Below are 24131 nucleotides of genomic sequence, written 5' to 3'. Positions count from 1 at the left end.
ACCGCAGCACAATAGACGCAATTTTTATTATCAGACAAATAATAGAGAAGTCTATCAAATATGGAAAACCAGCATACATGTTCTTTGTAGATTTAAAAAGTGCTTTTGACAGGGTGAAGCGAAATGACATCTTAAATCTATTACAAGCTGAACAAATAGACCATCAGATAATAAGGACAATTAATGAAATTAACAAGAACAACAACAACCAGAAGACCAGAGTTATAATGCCAACAGGGGAAACAGAATGCATAGAACTAAAAGGAGGAATCCGCCAAGGAGACTTTCTCAGCCCATTGTTATTCAATATAGTGATGAATCAAATAATTCACGAAGTAAGAAAACGATACGGATACCACATAGGACACACGGGAGTGCATAAAATCGCGATACTATGCTATATATATGCTAAATGTATAGTGATCAGTAAAGACCCGCGTAGATGCAAACTAGAAATAGACGGCAAAATTGTAGAATAAGTAATGAAATTCAATTACCTAGGAATAGAAATCACTAGTTACAGGGATATAACCACAAGGAGACCACAAGGCAAGCATCAAAAGCGGCAAGAGTAAGTGGTTGCCTCCGAGAAACCATATGGAGAAACAAACATCTGACCATGGAAAGCAAAATAAAAGTATACAAGACAACAGTAAGACCAATCCTAACATATGCAGCGGAGACAAGGACTGATACAGGAAAGACGAAACAGCAAATCAACAATATCGAAATGAAAGTATTAAGATCAATAGCGGGCATATCATTAAGAGAAAGATAAACCAACAAAAGTATACGCGAACAATGCAAAATTCAAAATATTAACAGGTGGATAAAAACAAGAAAAAAACACTGGAACGAACATGTAAACCGAATGGGACCAGATAGATTAGCGAACATCTGGAAAAACAACAAGCCGTATAGCAGAAGACAAGTTGGAAGGCCGCCAAAAAGGTGGAAAGATAATGTAGAGTCAACAACGACTGAAACAGAATAAGAGGCAGACAAACAGGAGTAATCCTAGACGCGAGAAGAAGAAGAAGAATAGGAAGACGGGGTCTTATTTAATGGTCGGCCTGGTTAAAATTCATTTTAAAAAGAATTCAGAACCACGAAACATTTTACCAGAAATAAGTATGAGATTTTTTACAGTAAAGATTAGATACGATGCATCATGCAGCATTATTAAATTCCAATTAAATGATATCACTACGTCACTACTTATCTGACAGGGATTATTATTATGAAGTTAATTTCATTTAATCAAAAAGAATTATCCTCTAATAAAGTTTTCCCAGGAATATATCTCAAAAGCACCGACAATGCTATTTGACTGTATTCTACTTTACTTTAAAATATTTAATATTTCGTTTATATAAGTTACATAAGGAAAATTACTACTTGTAATTTTTATTATTTAAGGAACCTATGTATCTAAACTCTATCTGTTTGACTAACATCAACACATGAAGCGATTTAAAAGGAAATCTCATAAATGCGAGAAATAATCTAAAACTACGTGGTATCACCTGCTAGTTAAGACGAGGTTCTGGTAAACGAGTATGGGCGAAATAATCCGATACTTGGGGAATTTTTTACAATTTTTACCATATAAAAAATAATAAAGATTCTTAATACAGAATCTCATATTAAGTTATCAGTCGGTCCCACGGATTAAGGCAGATCAAAGTTCTGACACAATCTACAAAAACAAGAAAAACGAGAAATAAATGAATTTGAACTTTAATTAAACTTAATGTTATACCATTTAACGACAGATTCTCGATATCAGAATATAATGCAGTTCATATCCTCGTTAATAATGCATCCATATGCTGAGAACTGGCTTAGTTCTGATCGTTACCAATGTGAGGCCGGCAGGATCGAGTGGATTCTATTCAGTTGTTCTGGATGCGTGAACTGAATGAACTACAAGTAGTGCTTTGTTTGGCCATAATAGCAGCGGCGTAACTCCGTTTTAGTTGCATATATTTGTAAGGCGGGCACTGTTTAGCCGCCGATCGCTAAAAGGAGGCAACTGGGACAAGGCCTAGAGGAGTAAATTTGGATAAAATAAGCTGTAATCATGACTTGTGGGCTACCGTGATCATAGAATGAATGTCTACGTGGAATGCAGTCGTAAATAATGCCCCTGGGATACCTGGAACACCAGGATACCTAGAGGTACCAGGTTAAGGCAGAAATAGAAGACACAGAAAAGATATGGAAAGATGGAAAAAAAGAAATAGGGGAAGATTGATGTTTACTTAGAAAAGGGATCAGAAAAAGGGGATAGGAAATAAGGATGTGATAATTATGCTGGATATAAGAGGGAAACGAGAACTAGCAGAAAATTATACCGCAGCATGGGCACAAAGCCACCCAGAACTGGAACAACTAGTTAGAGAACTATATATTGAAAAAATAGACTTTGTACTTAAATGTCATCTTCGCAATGGAGAAAGGAGAAAATTTATATGAACGCTACTTACACAGTTATTTAAACAGTTTGAAAAGGGCCATGGATATATCAGAAGTCGTAAGGAAATTAGGAAAGAAAAGAAAAAAAGAAGCTGCATCTCTAATGCGTTAGAAGGTGAGGAAGTTATAAATGCGCTGGTAAACATCGTAGAATCAAGGGAGGAAGCTTTAATTGAAATCATTAATAATAAAGAGGGATAGTACAGGGGAGACACGTTAGTGGTAAAGGCCAGTAGAACAGCGGCTGATACGCTGGTCTGGCAGAAGAAGGCCCTGATAGGGTGCGTTGTAAGGTAACGATAACCAGATATCGACCACTATCATGCTACGCGTTAATAGGAAGAAGAGAAAGCCATTAAATTCGCTCCTACTAAGGACGAATGTAAAGGGTTGATTTTAATGTAATGTGAATTTGGGGTGGTTTAGGACGACACATAAGGTTCTCAAGAGCAGGGATTATGAATTAAAAGTGGACCTGTGGGTAATGTCTGAGCCAAATATCAATATTGCAGCTCACGAAGGCTAGATTACGGATAAGAGGCAAGATGTCGCAGTCAATATTAGAAACAAAGATCTGGGTTAAAGACATACTATGATAAATACGTACTAGAGAAACACAAGATTTTTGGATTTTATTTTGGAACACAATCATGGCGACATAGTTAAAACAAACCAATCGTAGCTGGGGATTTGAATAAAAAAACCCATTTCATGGGGGGCACCCAGGAATTATGAGAGGAAAGAAAGATGTAATGAGGTCATTTAGGACCTGAACGCAGTGGTACCTAATAATACCAAGGCGACTTTTGTTAGGAGAGAAAGTCAAACACATATCGACATCACAATGGCAACGATATCGATAAGTAATCAGGTGGTGGAGGAATTGGACGTCCTAGATAGAGAAATATTCACTTATCACAAGTACAGCTTGTTTAAAATTAGAAAAAAGGCAAAAAGAAGGGAGGCATGTCGAAACATCTCGTTAAAAGACACTCAAAGAGAGAATTCAGACATGGAGGGCATTGCTCGAAATTTTAAACAAGGATACGAGAAAATAATAGAAAAGTGCAACCCTTAGACTAAAAGAGCAAATAGACGGTTCTACTAGTGGACGGAGAAAAAAGATAAAGGGAATAATAAGAGGATACGTCAAGCTAAAGAGAAAAGTCACGAGGGAAAGAGGGAGAAACCGAGTGTTGAAAAAAGAGGTAAAAAGAATAAAATCCATGAAGAAGTAGCTTGTGCGAGAAATCAATGTCAGAAAAGAGGGTGCTGAAAAGAACTATGCGAAAACCTAGAAAAAAACATATGGGGAGACGTCTACCAAATAATGGTCAAAAAACTTAAAGGGCCAAGTGGCTTCTTTAAAATGGATGAGAACTGGGGCAAATACCTGACCGCAGCTTTTTCCTACAGAAAGAAGAAGTAAGATTTACGGAAACTGGTAAATCACGAATAAAGGTAACCGAATCCTTAACAAAATGAACGTTTATGGAAAGCAGGGACTTCATACCGGCGGCCGACAAAACCGAGGCTAAGATCCTCAACAGTAAAGCCATAGATCACATGTAAAAGTGAAGGAGAAATCCTAGATGCGCAACAAACCCTTAGTGTTCCTAACAGACACATATCCTTCAGAGCCTACCTGGTAATTAGGTGAGATAAAGATACAATGATGAGAAAAATTTTCGACCGAAGAGGACAAGTGGGAAGACGAGCCAGAGGAAGACCAAAACTTAGGTTTCAAGATAACATAGAGGATGGTCTAAAATCCGTTGGAGTTAAAGCATGGAGAAGAGTTGCCAGAGACAGGGGCGAATGGAAGATTGTTCTAAAGAAGGCTTTGGCTCATAACAAGCTGGAATGTCACTATAAAAATAATTTCAAACAATTAGAAATTCTAAACCAAGAAAATTCTTAGCGAATTAAATGTTCAAACAAACCACCACCTTGTGCCAAACAGAAACCAAGTCTAATATAAATCACCTTAGTTATGGAGTTGGATTCATATGCATGCTTTGGCTAAGTTCGGTTATCTTTTATCCAAGTTGGTGGCTCGCTCCAAGAGTAATTGGATCGGAAATAATCGGTTTTATCGTTTGTTGTGATGGGCGATCTTACATAATGTGGAGGGGAGACTAGGGGGAAATAGAATTGTTATCTTTGTCTATTAAGTGAAAACATAATGTCATTTATCTACGTTAGATATCTGACTAATTTTGAAATACCAACCATATATTAATATGATCCGGAATTGTATGTAGATAAAAATGTACAGAGAAAAAAAAAAGAAGCAGACAAACAATTTGTAAAATTATGTTATAGTTATATTCTAGATATACGGTTTTAATTTTATAATGTTGGTAAAGTGCTAAAATACAGATTTTGCAAATTTTAGATTTATGTTTTAACTGGGACTTTCTAAATTATTAAAATCAATAGATTTAAGAATAGTTTGTAAATAAATCGGTTGCATTGATATATGATATCTACCCACCGTTTTCAGGGATTCATTTCTGTTATCTCAAAAGCGGTCATTAACTTACGGGATTAATTAATTACGGGAATTTGAAATTAGTTGAATTTTAAGAATTTGGAGAGTTTTGGAATTTGGTTGAATGCAAAGAAAAAATGTTTTGATTGGTTACAAGAAATTATGGAAGATATAGACAGACGGGAATGAGATTGAAAAAGCAAGGAAGATCAGCTGCTGTTGGACTTGAAGCGAGTGAAGACAAAATCGAAAGGATAAACCGGTGAAAGAAAAATTATTGTGGCGACAAGTAGTGCAAAGAAAGTGTTGAAAGGTATAGTTGCAGTATTTGTAAGTAAAATAATTTACTATTCTTGGAGCGAAGCATACCTAAGGAGAATTTTGGCCTTCCAATAGGAGAAATAAACATTGTTAGGAGTTTGTCGACAATTTTCTTTTTATAACCAGAACCCGGGAAGGAGTTTGTTGGATAGGCAACTAATTAAAGTAAATCCGTTTAGAAAAATACAGAGGCAAATTGTGGAACCAAGACATTGATTGAACTATATTAAATTCGAATTGTTTTGTGGTTAATTGTATATGCAACAGAATAATTTAGGGAAACATTTATTTATAAAATATTTATTTAGTGTATGAAAATCTACCTCAAAGGTATTTGGTCATTATATTTTTAATTTATTGCACCAATTGATTTCTTTCCTTCTACTCCTCTTTTTTTCTGAAGCACTTATAAAAAGAAAAGATAATCTCTTTGAACCCAATTAAGACCCCTGAGATCAGAAAAACATATATTTATTAATCTGGCGAATACACTAAAATTCATTAAATACATTTTTTTGTTTTAATTTGATAATTAGATCACAATTAATTTAATTTTGTGTATGGAATTTCAAAATTAAGTTATCATAATAAATATATATACAGGGTGGTCCTTAAGTAATTGTACAAACAGAAACCGTAGATTCTGCACTTTAAAATATTACGATTTAAGCTAACTTGCTTTAATAAAATGTTGATATTAAGAAAGATACAGGGTGTTAAAGTGGAAATCTAAAATTTTATTTTTTGCTATAACTTTTACGTTTGTAAATATTTTTGGACAAAAATTTACAGTTGGGTGCTTTTGAGTAGGATAAATTATAATTTTATGCTTACTTTAATGTAACTAATAGAGGGCACCACATATGCCACATGTGTGGCATAAATTTGCACTTAACTTTTTGCTCTTTAAGTTAGCTCTATTTGTGTTAAAAAATATTAAAGATACATTATTTTTACAAAGAAAAGGTATACTTGTTAGTAACCTGAAAATTCAACTGTTTTCGATATAAATGCATTTTACAAGTAAGCTGCACAATAATTCTTAGTTTGATATTTGTGCGGTAAAGCACTGAATACCTGTAGATAAGCATAATTCATAGTTTATTCTTATTAAAACAACTCAAAGATGATAATGTAACATCACAAAATGCTTTGTTATGGGTACTAAATGTCTTATTGGAGAAAAGATATTTCATCTTCTTCTTTAGGTGCCGTGTCCGTATTTAGATGTTGGCCGTCATCATCTTTACAATTTCCCTTTGCTATTGCTTCTTAAGTTTCTATAATGGCGTTGTATTTCTTTTTCTCTATTGTAAAATGCTAAAAACCCAAAATATGTGGTTTATGCAAGATGGTACACCACCACATTCTAGAGAGAAGGCAGTTAGAACATACTTAAATACAACTTTCTGAACGTTGGATTGGTCGTGGTAGTCATATTCCTTGGCAATGTGGTAAGATATTGATATAATTCATAAAAAATCCGAAAAGAATACTTATTGTTCATTACGTAAAGTGTTTATCCATTTTTATTAGGACAAATAGAAACTAGAGCACAGGTATTGAATAACACATATGTGTCCTATTTCATAATACTTTTTCTACAATATAGTAGCAAAAGTATTATGTTATAAATATAGTAAACCCACAGGCAATTTAGTTCAGCATAATATTAGTTCGCTAGTAAGTCATAATAGTCCATTTGTTCGAGATGTAATTATAGTTACTCGTAAGCTGTAACGTAATCATATAAATAAGTAATGTCATCGATAGGTTATTCCGTGTGTATATAAGTAACCAATGAACGAGATACATTACATTTTAATACATTATTTAATTTTTGCGACAAATAAGATGTAGTTCCATAATATACCATAAGATTTGGATATTTATTTTAACTATTTATTAATTTAGTTTGTAAACAAAATGTTTTGATTATGACTTTAATTTAACATAAAATGTAAAATGTTTGATGTAAAATCCTATTATTCTGTTATTTTGTCAAATCCTATTATTAATTTTGTTCTGAAGCTATTTTCTTGTGGCATTTTAAATTAAATAATATTTAAATGGGAATAAGCCACAATTAAAGGTTAAAATACATTTATTGACGTTTCAATTTCCACTTCGGAAATCGTTCTCAAAATACAAACATTAGTAAATTAAACAAAATTTGTTTAATTTACTAATGTTTGTATTTTGAGAACGATTTCCGAAGTGGAAATTGAAACGTCAATAAATGTATTTTAACCTTTAATTGTGGCTTATTCCCATTTAAATATCCTATTATTAATTATCCTGCTGATATATTTATTTTATTTAATATTTCGTTAACTATTAACTTTAGTTAAAGGTATTTTATACCAAAATTCAGAAGTATTAATGTTTTTGTCTATTTTTTCTTCGTTGCCTGGAGTAATTGCCTTAGATCAGAATTATGCAGCTGATTTTTAAAATGCGATTATCTCGAAAACTGTTGAGTTTTTAAGTTATTAACTAGTATATCTTTTTCTTGTTAAAATAATGTATGTATCTTTAATATTTTTCATCCCAAATGCAAGTAACTTAAAGAGCAAAAAAGTTAAGTGCAAATTTATACCACATATGTTGCATAAGTGGCGCCATCTATCAGTTACATCAAAGTGTGAATCAAATTATAATTTCTCATATTTAAAAGTGCCCAGTTGTAAATTTTTATACATAAATGTTTACAAACATGAAAGTTATAGCGAAAAATAAAATTCTAATTTTGCACTTTAACACCCTGTATCATTCTTAATATCAACAGTTTATTAAAGCAATTTGACTTAAATCGTAATATTTTAAAGTTTAGAATCTACTGTTTCTTTTTGTACAATTACTTAAGGACCAGCCTGTATATATATATATATATATATATATATATATATATATATATATATATATATGAATACAACCTTCCGCTGTACTTAGCATTCGTAGATTATAAAAAGGCTTTCGACAGCATTGAACACTGGGCGGTGGAAGAAGCTCTGGTCAATAGTAGCATAGAAAGATACCGACAATTGATACATGATATTTACCAAAACGCAACCATGACCGTAATTCTGGACGACAAATTAATAACGGATAATATAAAAGTTAAACGAGGAGTCCGACAAGGCGATATAATTTCACCTAAACTGTTTACCTTGACCTTCGAAGATATCATAAAATCAACAGATTGGGAAAACAGAGGAATATGTATTAACGGAAAGTACCTAAATCACCTTAGATATGCGGATGATATACTCCTGATCTCCTCGGAACGACAAGAAACAACTCCATGAAAAATCACTGCAAAAAGGCCTAAAAATTACCTTCAACAAAACAAAAGTAATGAGAAATACAAAAGACCAAGAGGCAATAAAAATACAAACAGTAAAAATAGAACAGGTAAATGAGTATATCTATCTAGGACAAGCAATCAGAGCTAACAGAGAAAATCAAACAGCCGAAATATCGAGACCAGTAAGAATGGGATGGGCAGCATTCGGCAAACTTTCTTACGTTCTAAAAAATCAAACAATCCCTCTATACTTACGAAGCAAGGTATATAACTCATGTATAATACCGGTGCTCACCTACGGAGCACAGACATGGGCATTTACACAGGCCAATTTGGATAGGATAAGGAAGGCACAAAAGGCGATGGAGAGACAAATGTTGGGTATATCACGTATATCACTTAAAGGTAGAAAACTTAACCAGTGGATCAGAACCAAAACAAAGACAGTAGACGGGATAGAACAAGCAGCAAAACTGAAATGGAAATGGGCTGGACACAATGAACGTCTCCAAGACGGACGATGGAACAATGCCATCGGAAAGTGGCGTCCATACAATGCAAAGAGATCAAGAGGCAGACCACAGATGAGGTGGAAAGATGACATCAGGAAACAAGGAGGTCCCACATGGCAGAGAACAGCTCAAGATAGGGAAAGATGGAGAGAACTGGGGGAGACCTACATCCAACAATGGAAGGATAGAGAATAGGTTCAAAATATATATATATATATATATATATATATATATATATATATATATATATATATATATATATATATATATATATATATATATATATATATTAATGATAAGAGCAACTCCGTTAGGCCATGCGTCCTACCTGTTTTACTTACGGTGCGGGCAGAGGCACTGACTATCAAAAAAATATCCGCATGTAAACTACAAGCGACCTAACGTAGAATAGAAGGTCATTGTAAGGTATAACCTTAAGAGTGTAATAAGGTGAGAAATGAAGAAATTTTTGCAGAAGTGGTGTAGAGATTATCACATAACATGTAGCTGAACTTAAATGGAGGAGGTCAGGTCATATCGCCATAACGAAGGATAAAGTTTGGGCTAATAATGAAGAAAAATTCATCATTCAGCATATAATGGCATCAAATGAAAGCATTTATGGCTCAGAAATAATCAAGACTTTGCAACCGTACGTGTAAAAATGGTTACAATATTATGGAAAGAAAAAAGATTTTAAGAGCGTTTTAACACTTTTTGGTGCTGTTGTTTATTGTTTATTGTCAAGGTGCTTTTCATAATTTCTTGAACACTTAATGACACTATTTCTGCTTATAATAGCATTTTAAAATGTGTTAATAGATATTTCTTTAAGAAAATAATAAAATTACATACTAAAAAAATTAAAAGAACATAAACAAGTAAATTTTTTACAAGCGCGTATACAGGTTAATATTACCTCAAGAATTTAGGAGCTCATTCAACGCGTTTACCTTGACTTATTTAATGATATAGAATTACCTATGCTAGATGCATATCTTCTTTGGTCTTTATCATTTTTATGCGAGAAGAATTGTTAAATACTTACTTCTTGTGGAAAACTGTTTTTATGATCATGAGATTGTAAAAATTTGAACTTGAAATAAATGGATCGGTCGTTAATTAAACTGTTATGATGTTATTAAAATAATATCACAGTGGGCGAATCAATTTACACCGATATGTTACATCTACGCAAAATTTTGAAATAATTTATTATATTTATAAAAATACAGATTGTCCAGAAATTTTCCTCAAACAAACGTGCAAATGATACATGTTATTTTATTTAGATGAAAAGCAAATTAATTATAAAGAATAAAACACCATAAAGTGGCTTTGAAGTAAACTAACGAGGTGTTTCTAGGTAATTGACCGACAATTTTTTTTTCGTTAGAGCGTTTCTCGCTTTCTTGTATAACTCTGCAGTTTCAAGTGAAATGATGAAGACTTGCAAGAAATATGTATTTGCAACAGATGGAACGGGACGAGACATATTCAGATCCATTATGTCTTTGAAAAGAATATATGTATTGCTCGCATGTCTAAGATTTGTTAACTGAATAGTTAGTGTACATATTTTATTGCTTTTGTTTTAGGTTTCATAATGCAGATCGAGAAGAACATAAAACTAATGATCGAACTGCAGCAGTGTCTTATTATTTGAGCGTTTTGTAAAAAATTTTCAAAACTGTTATTCTATGGGAGAATTGTGTTGTATCGACGAAATGCTGATAAGATTTAGCGGTAGATATAGGTTCCGCATTTACATACCTAATAAACCTCAGAAATAGGGACTGAAAATGATGACTCTAACAGACGCAAGTAACCACTATTTTTATAATGGCTATATTTACTGTGGAAAATGTACCACATATTCTACTAACCGGCGAACTAGGCGATGGCCAATGACTATTTTTTTACAATATTGAATATTGCAGGTTCAATGCACACATTTTACATGGACGTTATAAAAACAACCAAGCCATAGAGAGAAAAGACTGTTAAACAATTCTTGCAAGACAACTTGCAGCACCATGTCTATCTATATAATCTATATAAAAGGCTATGATGACAAGTCACACTCCAGTAAACTAACGGTGCCATCTAGAAAAGAAATATGAACTACCAAATTTCAATCATATCTTGTTCTTGAAACAATAAGTTTAATTAATCATACTGTATTAATTACATATTAACATAATTAATAATTAATTTTAATATTATTTTTAAGGTAAAATTTATTATAATATATTTTAAAGCTTTACGATATTTTAGATTTAAAACCTAGCGCCATCTAGGAAAGAAAATCTGAACTACTCACATCTGACATTTCATTCATATTATGTTCTTAAAATTATACGTTCAATTAAAAATACTTACAATATTAATTACATATATTAATACATATTAATTACATAGATAATTAATAATACGAATATTTATTATTATTTTTTTCGCAAAATTGACAAAAATCTTGGTTGCTCTAATTTAAAGGTTAGATCTATTTTGTGAAATAATTAAAATCATTATGTAAGTTATGTTTTTTCAAGATTGACAAAAAAGGCAAACGTAAGCGTCAAAGTTGTGGATACACCATCGCAAGGAAAATTAATCCAAGGGAGCGATAGAGTTTTCACTAAAAATATAGTTTTTAAAAATGTTTTGTAAGATTCTTCTTCTTTTTGTGTAGACATAACTCTGTCTCTTATTAAATGTTTTTAAATGTGTAATTGTATGCAAAATTAATTAAATAATTATTACATGTTATTTATATATAATATTACATGTTTGTTTTATTCTTGCAAAGATCTGCATTTCACGCATGCTACATACGACGTACAACGAACTTGCTAGTGTGAGTGGGTTCACTCCAGTGAATGGGTTTACTCTTACTTCGAATTGAGAAATTATTGGAGAAGGATATGAGGAATTTACTCCCGTTTACTAGAAAACTTATAGTGAGTAAGAAAAAACTGGAGAGAGTCAGACAAAATTGAGTGGGGTGACCGTAAATGGCAGTTGGTTGGATCCCCGCATGGCAACAGGCAAAATTACTAGTGTTAATATAAGACTGTACAATTTTCGATTACCTAGGGAGCTTCGCATGGGTATCGGTAGACTACTAAAGAAAGCTTTACCTGAAGCAGAGAGGGTAGAATTAAATAATCAGAACTAGAAACGAAAGAGATGTGGTATCTGCAATCGAAAGAATGACATAAAAAACAAAAATGTCGTGCAGCAAATGTTCCCGATCCATCTGCGGCGACTGCAGGGCATATGTCTGCAAGAATTGCATTTAGAAAAATGTTACTGTAATTAGCTCGCAGTTTTGTTGATAATAATATATTTTGATTAAAGCATTTGTATATTTTAGTTCCTTGTTCTTTATATGAAACGAAAAAATCAAGAAAGAAATAGTGATTTTATTTTTTATATCTCTTTTGTAAGAAATTAGGTTCTGCTGTCAGAAAACCTTGAAAAATAAGTTATGTTACAGTTTTTTAGCATTTGTCATTATTAATGAAAAATAAATTAAAAATGGGCTTACACGGTGTTACTCCAGCTTGAATGATTACAAATTATAATGAAATAATAAATAATGTCTTTATTAATTTCACAAAAAAACTCAAAAAATGGGGTCCGGTAGACCCCAGGACGCAGATAATGCCAGAATAAACCACGCCCGTTGAGGGTTAAGATGAATGGAAGAGACCTATATTTATAATAATGAATAAATAAAATAGATACTTAAATAAATAAAAAGGGCTAATGACCAACAAGCTATTTTTGGTAAAATTATTTATTAATCGTTCCCCGCAATTTCTTTACATATATTGTGATAGTATTGCTAATTATCAGCCTTTCATTTTCGTTTTATTTCTTTGCTCAGCTTTCTTAAACTACCTTTTTCCCTTTCACTATGTACAATGTACACCACTTTGACAAATATTTCTTCAGTTCTCAATTATGTATTTCTTGTTAATATTTATCATCTTGGTTTGATCTTATTAATTATTATTATAGGTATCTACCACAGAATGGTAATGGTTAAACCTTGTAAAGTTAGACGCCCTCATTAAATGTTGACCAATATCAACAAAATATTAATGATATTATAAAGAATAATACAGCTTCAGAGGAGAGCTATAAATAGATTAAAATATAAGAGAAAGAGAAAGAAAAAAAAAGAAAAACATTTTCCAAAAAAGAAGACAGATGAAAAATAAGTTAGGACACTAAAGAGTTGATTTAAACAAGAAGAAAATGAAATAACGGAAAAATGAACAAGAACATCAACAAGAAACTATCAATTTTTTTTTTATTTAGAAAAAACCTATAATCCACATCAACCACGCAGGGTTATTAGTGGAGTAACGTACACAAGAGTTCATTTTATTTACATTAAATATATATATATATATATATATATATATATATATATATATATATATATATATATATATATATATATATATATATATATATATATATATATATATATAAACGTAAATACACGATATATCAACGTGATACTGACAGTCAATCAGAATATGCTTCACCGTCAATGGGAGAGAACAGTTTCTGCAGGTTGGAGAAGATTCTTTGTTGATTAAGAATTTATGGGTCAGTGCAGTGTGTCCAATTCTTAGTCGGTTAGTTATTACTTGGTCCCTTTTATTGGATGGATTATTCGAGATGGTCTTCACAAGGGGATAAATCTCATATAGTTTGGCTCCTGAATCTTTCCAGTAGTCTTACCATATGTTCATACAGTGGTCTTTAATTAGGTTTTTGAGATCTGAGTATGGGTAATTTCTTGATTTGGTTGTGTATTGTGAGTTTATTCGACTTGTGTTTTCTAGGTTGTAGTTTCTCATTTCCAGCTATTCCTACATGCGACGGTACCCAGATAAATGCTACTTCTTTTCGAGTTGACTGAATTATATTTATCTCATTTTTTATAGCCTGAAATATTGGATTTGTAGGGTATATTTGTTTTACACCTAATAGGGCATTTAACGAGTCAGTGATGATGACACGTTTATTCTAACTACGCGTTTTGAAGAAAATTAGGCTTCCAAAATGGCTGTGGTCTCGCCTGTGAGGATGCAGCAGTTTGAAGGTATGGATATAGTGTGATATAGTGTATTTACACTAGTATGCAGCAGCGTGTCCGTCATGAGCTTCAGAGGCATTACTGAAAATTTGGAGATAATTAGGATAATGAGATATCACATCGGAGTACAAGTGTTTAATGAAAATCATCCCTTGATTATCTCTCAACTAGTGATGATTCGTCAGTTTCGTCAGCTGAAGTAGGGTTAGGGTTTATTTTTTTCTCTAGTCGGGTGATATTAGTTCTTAACCTAGTATTTTGTGTGTAACAATAAACAAAATTAAGGATCTGAATTAGTTCCTCTGGTTCATTGGAGTAATCTTTAGAAGTTAATTCAGGGTTAGGAGAGTTTAAAACATTTTCCATAAAATCACACATTTCATTGAAATTTAGTATAAATGGAGGTGATCTATTTTCTTTATTAGAGAGTGAATGACATCATCACTTATTCGCAATATTCGTCGGTAAATCCACATCTCAAAGGCCTCAAGTTTTTTCATTAGTGTTATAGTGTTACATTAGGACTATACCGACCTGTTTCGCTGCTGTTTCCAATGCTAGGAAATATTGCTCAACATCTAGCTTGCTACGCCCTATTATTATGTCAATGTCATTAGCGTATGCTAAAACTTGTATCGATCTAATGTATATAGTACCGCCGCACGCCGTCTCTAATCATCCTTTATCTCAAAAGTTCTATAATTCTCTCCCGATATACTAATACTGGCTTCTAAGTTAGACATTGTCATTCTCGTTAATCGAAAAGTTTTTCTGGCATACCAAACTCAGGCATTGACTGATATTGTACCGTTCTCTTGAGACTGTCGTATGCTGCCTTGAAATCGACGAATAGGTGATGGGTTTCAATGTTAAATTTCAATGTTTTCTCGATAATCTGTCGTATCTGATTGAATCTGGTTAATTGTTGATTTTTCTGTAGTGAATCTAGCCTGGTATTTTCGTATTATGCCCGCTATGTAAACTAGTAGCCTTTCATAGATAATATTTGCTAGTATGCTTTGTAAGCAGTTGTTAACAGGATTATACCCCTGTAGTATTTTCACACTGGAGCTGGTCGCTTATTTTGTCTAACGGGCATATCATGCCTTGACACTATTCACAGGGGGGGGGGGAAGGGGAATTTTTCCAGATAAGAAGTAAAAGTTAATGCAGTGTCTCTAGCAAGGCGTTGCGTTGCCACCATTCGTATGGAGCTCACTCCAAATTTGATCATTTCCTCGTGATTTATTATTTCTGAGCTTTTTAATAGCTTGGGCAACCTCTTCAATGGTAGTTGGTCTTTCGGTTGTGTTGAATAGATTTAAATCATTTTGATCTACTAGGGTATTATCTGTTTCTTCAAAATGATGGTCATTAAAATTTGCGTCGAAAAATTCAACCCATCTATTCAAGATTAAGGCTGTACCCCTTAGGATATAACTTTTTTTCCTCAAATTGCATTTTTTCTTCTTCCTTTTTCCTCAAATTAAACATTTTTTTAGCACATTTTCTTCCTTGTGCTTTCATACCTTCGTGCTAACTTTTGTGCTTACCTTATGCTAACATTGCGGATATAGAAATTTAGCATTTGGGATATTTTTTCTCTATCCTTACAGCTACGCATTCTTGGCTTAAACTCTTCGCTCATTATGTTTAGATTTCTGTAGAACTTTTCAGTTTCGTTTTGATTTCTTAGCCCTTCTATATTTTCCAACTGCTTTTCCTCAAATTGCATTTTTCTTATTCTATGTAATCTTTCTTCTTCTGTTCTTAGGGTCTGGTATTCCTCCTATGCTCCTCTTGTACATACTTTTTGATTTGTCTTTAAATATGCTCTATTTTTTATCTTTTGCTTCTTAACACTCTTTGTCAAACCATTCGTTTTTATAAACCGGTTTGGTTTTCCCCAAAATTTTCGTTGCCTTCTCATTTATTATGTTTCTACATTTTGTCGAGAATTCCTCCACATTTTCTCCTGTTCCCAGGCTCTTTATTCTTTCGTCCATTTGTCCCTTAGATTCTTTCGCAACGGCTTCAATCTGCAGACTATAAATATTAACTCTGTCTTGTTTTATATTTTTCTCCTTCTTTCTTCTTCTTACGATGCCTATCCGTTCCGGATGTTGGCGATCAACATGGCTATCCTAACTTTGCTTGCTGCTATTCTGAATAGTCCGGTTGTCGATGTATTAAACCACTTTCTCAGGTTTTGAAGCCAAGATATTCTTCTTCTCCCTGGTCCTCTCTTTCCAAATACCTTGCCCTGAAGAATAAGTTGCAACAAGCCGTATCTCTGTTCATTCCTCATAACATGGCCAAGATATTCTAGTTTGCGCTCTTTGATGGTGTTAATAATCTCGTATTCCTTGCCTATTCTACGTAGGACCTCAACATTAGCCACACGATCCACCCATGAAATTCTTAAAATACGTCTGTAACACCACATCTCGAATGCATCGAGTTTTCTTAAAGAAACTTCGGAAAGTGTCCAGGCCTCTACTCCGTATAATAACGTAGAAAATACATAGCATCAAAGAGACTTCATCATTATGAACGCCGATCTCGCTTTTCCTATGCGTTGTTTTATTTCACTGGAGTGATCCTATTGGCTGTTAATGTTGGTACCAAGGTATGTGTAGCTGTCCACTCTGTCAATTGGATATTGATTAACCAAAAGCTGTGTATTTAATATTTCGCGCTTACTGATTACCATGTACTTCGTATTAAGATCAAATCCGTGTTCTCTACTTATATCTGATATACGCGACATTATTCTTTGCAAACCGTCCAGACTATCTGCAAAAAGTACTGCTTTGTCGGCATATCTAATGTTGTTTAGACGTATTCCGTTGACTAATACGCCTTCTTGTAGTTCGCCTAGCGCTTGCTCGAAGATATATTCAGAGTATATATTAAATAACACCGGGGACAGAATGCATCCTTGCCTCACTCCTCTATCTATGGAGACTGCCTCTGTCAATTGGTCATCCACTTTAATATTGGCTGTTTGGTTGTAATATAAATTATAGATGATTCTTAAGTCCCTATCATCTAACCCCACTTCTTTCACAATGTTTATAAGTTTATCATGCTTTACTCTATCAAATGCATTTTTGTAGTCGATAAAACAAGTATACACATCACAGTTAACATCCCTGCATATTTGCATAAGCACTTGGACAGCGAATAGAGCCTCTCGGGTGCATAAGGAATCGCGGAATCCAAACTGCTTCCATGATACTTGTTCTTCGCATTTTTTATATATTCTGCCGTGTATCACTTTCAAGAACGTTTTAAGTAAGTGGCTCATTAGGCTAATTGTTCTGTAGTCTTCGCATGTCTTGGCATTTACTTTTTTTGGTATGGTCACGAAGGTCGACTTTAACCAGCTTTGGGGTATTTTTCCAGTTACGTATATGAAGGTATTCTCCTTCTTTAGGTTTGAAATTCTTTCCCTGATTTTTGCTGTCACAAGAGAGTGGTTAGTTTTACACTATCTGTGTTTGGTAGCTTCTGACTTCCATAAGGTTGGAAGAACACCTTGCATATATCAAGATGTGATCTAGCTGGTTAACTGTTTCTTTGTCAGGGAATTTCCATATTCCTGTATGTATCACTGTATGGGGAAATGTTTTTTCTCCTACTATCATATTTTTGGTGGTTAGGAATAACTCTGCGAGACAGAATAACCAACGAAGACATCAGGAGAAGAACCGGAGTGACTGACATCATCGAGAAGATAGCCAGACTAAAATGGAGATGGGCAGGACACATAGCCAGAATGACAGATGGGCGATGGACAAAGAGGTTATTGGAATGGAGGCCAAGGGAAGACAAGAGAAGCGTCGGTCGACCACCTACAAGATGGACTGACGATTTAAGAAAACTCAATAAAAACTGGATGAGAGCGGCGCAAGATAGACGGGGTTGGAAACATGAGGAAGAGGCCTATGTTCAGCAGTGGACTCTTGAGGCTGGATGATGATATTTTTGGTGATTGCAAAGTTTATTAGTCTCAACCTGTTATCGTTTAATTCTTTTTGTAAGCTCTTATGTTCTACAGTTGGTTGGAAAAATTTCTCTTTGCCAATTTTGGCATTAAGGTCCCAAGGAATTATTTTCACATTCTGACGGAGACATTAATCATATTCCTTGTCTAAGGTGTCATAGAATACATCTTTCTCATCTCTTCCTTTTCTCTCGTAAGTAAGTGTACACTAAGTAAGCTATAATTAAAGAAACTTTTTTTAAGACGTAGATTAAATATTGTGTTGTTTATGAGTTTAAAGTTAGAAGGACTAATTACTTTCCTTTTTTACTAACTAGAAAACCACTGTCAAACTCATGTCGGGTGATCTCTTGAATCGCTATTACATCATCGGCTTTCATTTTATCCAGTTCTTGTGTCAATAATCTAAGAGCGACTGTGGCATAAAGGTTTCGTGCGTTCCATGTGCAGATACATAAATCGTTATCCTAAATAGTAAAAAATCATTGATATTTAAGTTTGTCATGACTAAAACTTAATACTAAATAATAATTCTGTATTTTTATTAGCATTTCTGGTATAAAATTTAGATCTTCTATTACTTTTCTTGATTTTTTTTTGTACTTTTTGTGCTGTTTTTGACACTTTTACCAGTTTGCTTCAAATAAAACATAAACATTTGATCTTTTCTTTACCTCCACCAAATCCAGTGGCGGATCCAAGGGGGGTGGGGGTCACGGGGGTCATGACCCCCTCCAAACAAAAATAAATATCAATCAAATAATCCTAAAAAAATAATTTAAAACCCATCGACTCTATAAGCAGGAAGATAAGAGATGAAATGATTCAAGAAAATAGGAAGAATTTGAATCCAATAATAAAAACTGTTATTCTTTTTGAGGTAGACAAAATATTTCTTTGAGAGGGCATAGGGATGATAAAAATATCAAAAGTATTGTAAACAGCGATGGTACAAAAAAAATGATGGCAATTTTAGAGCATTGCTTCGGTTTAGGATAGATGCTGGCGATAATGATCTGCAACATTTGGAAACTACGCCGGCTAATGCTACATTAATTAGTAAGACTACTCAAAATGATATCATTTCTTGCTGTAAAGAAGAATGTATCTGCGATATCTATATATAAATGAGATTAGAGAAGATTTTATTACATTTGTTATCGCCTACGATTCGATTCGAGGAGAAGATGTCGGTTCCGAAGGAGAACGCCGCTTAACTGGAGTTGCTTTAGGCCACATTGTTGAAGATTCCGTAAAGAATTTTAATTTAGATTTAAATTTTTGCGTAGGTTTTGGTGTCGACAGTGACAGTTGCTCAGTAATGGCATCCAAAAAGAAAGGTTCCGTTAACGAATTAAAAAAATCGGCCAAACATGCTCTGCGTTGTCCATGTAGCAATTATATTTTGAATAATTCCTTGGCAAGCTTTTCAAAAATTATATCATGTCGTAATGCTTCAGGAACTATGAGAAAAGTAGTAGCTTTTGCTAATGCCTCTCCCAAATGTTGTTTTTAAGAAGGAACTGGGGGCTGCTGTCTAATGCATTTGTGAGACTCGTTGGGTTGAAAGGCATGAAGTTTGCATTTCAGTAGTTTGTCTTAGTGATGTTTTAGGTACAACTGTATTACCTAGTCGTGTTCTTCAGTCACCAAAATTAGATTTGAAAAAGGCTACTGAGGCTATAGAAGACATTAAATGCATTCTTTAAAATAAAAGATTAAATGCTGAATCAGTTTTTAGCAAATTTTACTATGAAGTAAAGGAAATAACTGAACAACTAGACATTGCATTGAAAATGCCTCGTATAGTTTCTCGTTAAAACCAACCTGCTAACTCTTGCGAAGAATATTTCGGAAGACCTATTTATTTACCCCTTTTAGACAATATCTTAGCTGATTTAAAAGAACGGCTTTCACCGAAAGTTATAAATCTAATTAATCTTTAAGTTGTTTTACCTAAAACTGATAACACACCAGAAGATAAAGTAGCATTAAAAAAAATTGTTGATACCTTCCAGGATATTATTGGACCATCTACTGTATATTCCACAGTAGAACAAGAGTTTTCATTGTGGATTTAAAAGTGGAAAAGAGTCGTGTAAACTAATGGAAAACTTCCTGATTCTATTTTAAACGTATTAGAAAACTGCGATATTCATAATGTATCCAAATATCAGAATATTTCTGCAAATATTAATTACACTACCAGTCAGTGTAGCAACAGCAGAGCGTAGTTTTTCTACGCTTAAGCGTCTAAAGACTTGGCTTAAAAATAGAACTTCGGAGGAAAAGTAACTAATTTAGCACTCATCAATGTGCATCCTGAAATTTCTGTACATGTTGATGCAATCATAGAGCGATTTGCTAAATCGGATAGGCGAAAAGAATACATTTTATAAAATTATGCAGGCTGTTGCTGACAATTCGTGACAAAAATTTCAATACCGAGTAAAAAAATATTTCACTCACTTGTAGCCTAATATGCCTAATTATAGAAATAACTATTCTTAAATTATATAACGTTTTTGATGAATAAATTAATTTAAATAAAATGCTGTTTACACTTCTTCTTAAGGTTCCTTCTTCATTACGGACGGGTGGCTATAACTACAGCAAATTGTTCAATATCTTAAGCTGTTCTTAATATCGAATGTGTGTCCATGCCTGCCCAGTCTCTTACATTCTTCAGCCAGGAGCATTTTCTTCTTCCTAGACCTCTTTTTCCTTCTACTTTCCCTTCCATAATGAGTCGTAGAAAGTTATATTTTTCTCCTCTGTAAATCTGTCCTTTAAAAAATCAAAGAGAGGAAAATGCAATACTTAGGTCATGTGTTGAGAGGCAAAAGATACGAATTACTTCAAGTTATACTGAAAGGAAAAGTACAGGGCAAAAGATCAGTAGGAAGACGCCAGAACTCGTGGCTGAAAGACCTGAGGAGATGGTTCGACCGCTCATCCGCAGAAATCTTTCGCGCAGCAGTTTCCAAAACTACAATTGCCAATTGGATCGTCAACCTTCTAAAGGAGACGGCGCCATAAAAAGAAGAAGAAATATGTACTAGATAACTCGTTTTTCTGTTGTTTACAATATTTAGGATTTCTCTCTCAGTCCTCATTCTTCTCAGCACCTAGTTGTTGGTCACGTGCTCTGTCCACGAAATCTTCAGCATCCTTCGAAAAACACACATTTCAAAGGCTTCTATACCTCTCATACTTGTAATTCCGAGAGTCCATGTTTGCCCTCTCTATAAGTCTATAGCAATAAGGAAGAAATGAATGTTTTTACAAATTGATATCGGATATCCAACGATAAGATAGAGGTTATTAGAAATGTTTAATACATTAATTAATGTTTACACATATTGAGTTATTGCATTTAAATTACTTAACTTTGGTTTGTACTTATTTATTCTTGGTTTGTTCTTGATTCTGTAGCCATAGGATAGGTGGGTTTAAATTAATTGTCTTTAAAATACCTATTTTAAATTGACAGTCCTTGATTTTTCAATATTTATATTTTAATAACTTTCCTTTGGTTTAATATTCTTGTACACTTGATTTTACTGTGATATAGTATGTGGGCTTAAATTATTTTTTTTTGTTTAAGTTTAAGACAACTGGTTTAATATATCGCTTAAAATAATTATTGAGAAAATGGTTCCCTTACATGAGGCACAGATCATATCAATCGTAAAGGTGCAAAAATCTAAATCCTATATCAAAATCACCCTCAAGACCCATGACCCTCCCCGAGAAAAATTTCTGGATCCGCCACTGACTATATGTCCACTAAAAGTAAACAAATTTCATTTTTACTGAATGTAATTACCACATTTTAAATGCGAAATATTTTATCCATTAAAAAACAGATTCAAGTGCAAATAAATTTGTATTATTATACAAATAAATTTGTATTGTATTATAACGTGAGTTATAATTACCACGGTTCTCCTGGACACTGAACACAATTCATGGACGTCATTTCGCGGTTAGACAGATCCGAATATTAGCACAATTTTATTGACGAGTAACTAAATTATTTTAAATGTCAATCAACTAAATACTATCCATAACGGTTCTTCCTGAACAAATATATGTGAATGTGAATCATAATATATTTTTTTAGAAATATTCATTGGCATACCGCTTTTTGTCGCTCTCTAGTACATGTATTAGAAAGACATTAGGCACTAAAAAAGGTTGTGAAAAAGCGTAATTTCTGAATGAGAACACGAGGAAGATTGACAGGGTAGCAAATTGGCAACCATTAGCAATCGATAAGGACGACCAGCGAAATCGCCTAGGAAAGATCGAGACTTAACTACGGCTGTAGTACCACTGATGATAGTAGTACCCTATCTAAAATCAAATTTCAATGGATTATTGAATCTCTGGAAAAGTGTTTGTGGATTAGACTTGTTCTTTTGATGTATATAATATGAAATTTTGGTAATTTTGACACGATTTTAGAATATTTAGTTTTATAACGATCTAAACATTGGGTTAGCACTTTATTGTCGTTTATAAACGGCCCAAAAATTCAAGCGATCATACTCGTATCACAAAATGAAGGAACGTACTTAGAAAAAACTCAAAAGTAAAGTTTCAAAATATTACTTATTTTACCTTAACTCAATTCAACAATACTCTGGATACCATCCTTTTTATTTTTACGCAAAACACCTTTATGGCATCATCGATGAAGCAGGGGATATAATAGTATGTTGGAGGCACTATACTGTGATCGTCAACATTTTTTTATGAGTTATTAAATAAAGAAATATTATCTGAATTATTGTTAATTATTTTTCTTTAGATTTCTATTATAATTGTATAACTTTACTTACGTGATAGCTTCCGAAATTCCATTTAAAATACTTATATTCACTTATCTGAAACAGAAAGGATTATTACAGTCACCGTAAAAAAGTTAAAAGATTTTAAACCTACCCTTTAAATTGGACATTCATAAACATGATGAAATATCATTTTTATAAAAATAATATTGTAGCCAAAATCAAAACAAAAATACTGTCAAATAGAAAATTTTGACATGGAATGTGCGCGCCATCTGTACAAATTATTATAATTTTTATTTTCTAATAAAAACATTGCCAAAACCTATTTGTACTTTCAACTAAAAAAAAATACAATTTTTTAGATCTCTTCTAAAAAATATTGAATTTTGGCGATTTTTTAGTAGATACTGTATTCCTCTAGTAATGATCGAAAATTAAAATTATTATCGTGAAAAACTTGGTTTGGAATTGTTAAGGAAAGTACCTATATATTTGTCGATTTAGCATTCGAAGTGCATTGATCGTTCTCAGTGTGTGATCGGTGTTAGTGTGTTTAAAGTGTTAAATTTTTAAAATGGCAGTTAATACAATTGGTAAAGGCCATCCACCCGATCGAGGAAAGACCATTAATATTTTTAATACTATAGATTTGGATAATGAAGAAAAAAAAAACACAGCTAAGTGAAAATACAAGTTAAAGTTTCATGGTTACACAGGTAAAACCCACAACCAAACAACTTTTTTCCAGTTTTTCAGGTAAGCGATACTAATATTACTAATGTAAATCAGTCGTTAATTACACATACCAAAAATAAATATACACAAGGAGATAAGGACCACATTTTGTTTATTTACAAAATAAAGACGGAAATATTGGTAAGCTAAGTATTTCACGTTTATCTCGTTTCCTTGTAGCTAAATCTTCTAAAAGTCTAAACTTGATTATTGGCTATATAAACACTAGCATTCTGTTACACTTCTCAGCATGAGAAATAAAATTTTATCCGTCGCGTCTTTACGGATAATGCTTTTGTTATTGGAAAAAACATTCATCACAAAGTGTAGCAGAATCTAGGAATTCAAACAAGCTTA

General features: G+C 33.1%; 1 protein-coding gene across 1 annotated transcript in view; it reads right to left on the bottom strand.

Annotated features, from left to right (window-relative positions):
• The window catches only part of tsl (membrane-attack complex domain containing protein torso-like), a 219484-nt gene extending 196225 nt beyond the window's left edge, over positions 1–23259 (bottom strand). The window contains exons 1-2 of the mRNA XM_072530025.1: positions 23191–23259; positions 23088–23132 (exon numbers count right to left, since the gene is read on the bottom strand). The gene's annotated coding sequence lies outside the window, so the exon portion shown is untranslated. The remainder of the gene's footprint in view (positions 1–23087; positions 23133–23190) is intronic.
• Positions 23260–24131: the final 872 nt, after the last annotated feature.

This window comes from Diabrotica undecimpunctata, chromosome 4 (genome assembly GCF_040954645.1).
Source record: "Diabrotica undecimpunctata isolate CICGRU chromosome 4, icDiaUnde3, whole genome shotgun sequence".
Lineage (NCBI taxonomy): Eukaryota > Metazoa > Arthropoda > Insecta > Coleoptera > Chrysomelidae > Diabrotica > Diabrotica undecimpunctata.
The sequence above is the reverse complement of the archived record's forward strand: the minus strand, read 5'-3'. Positions and strand labels throughout refer to the sequence as shown.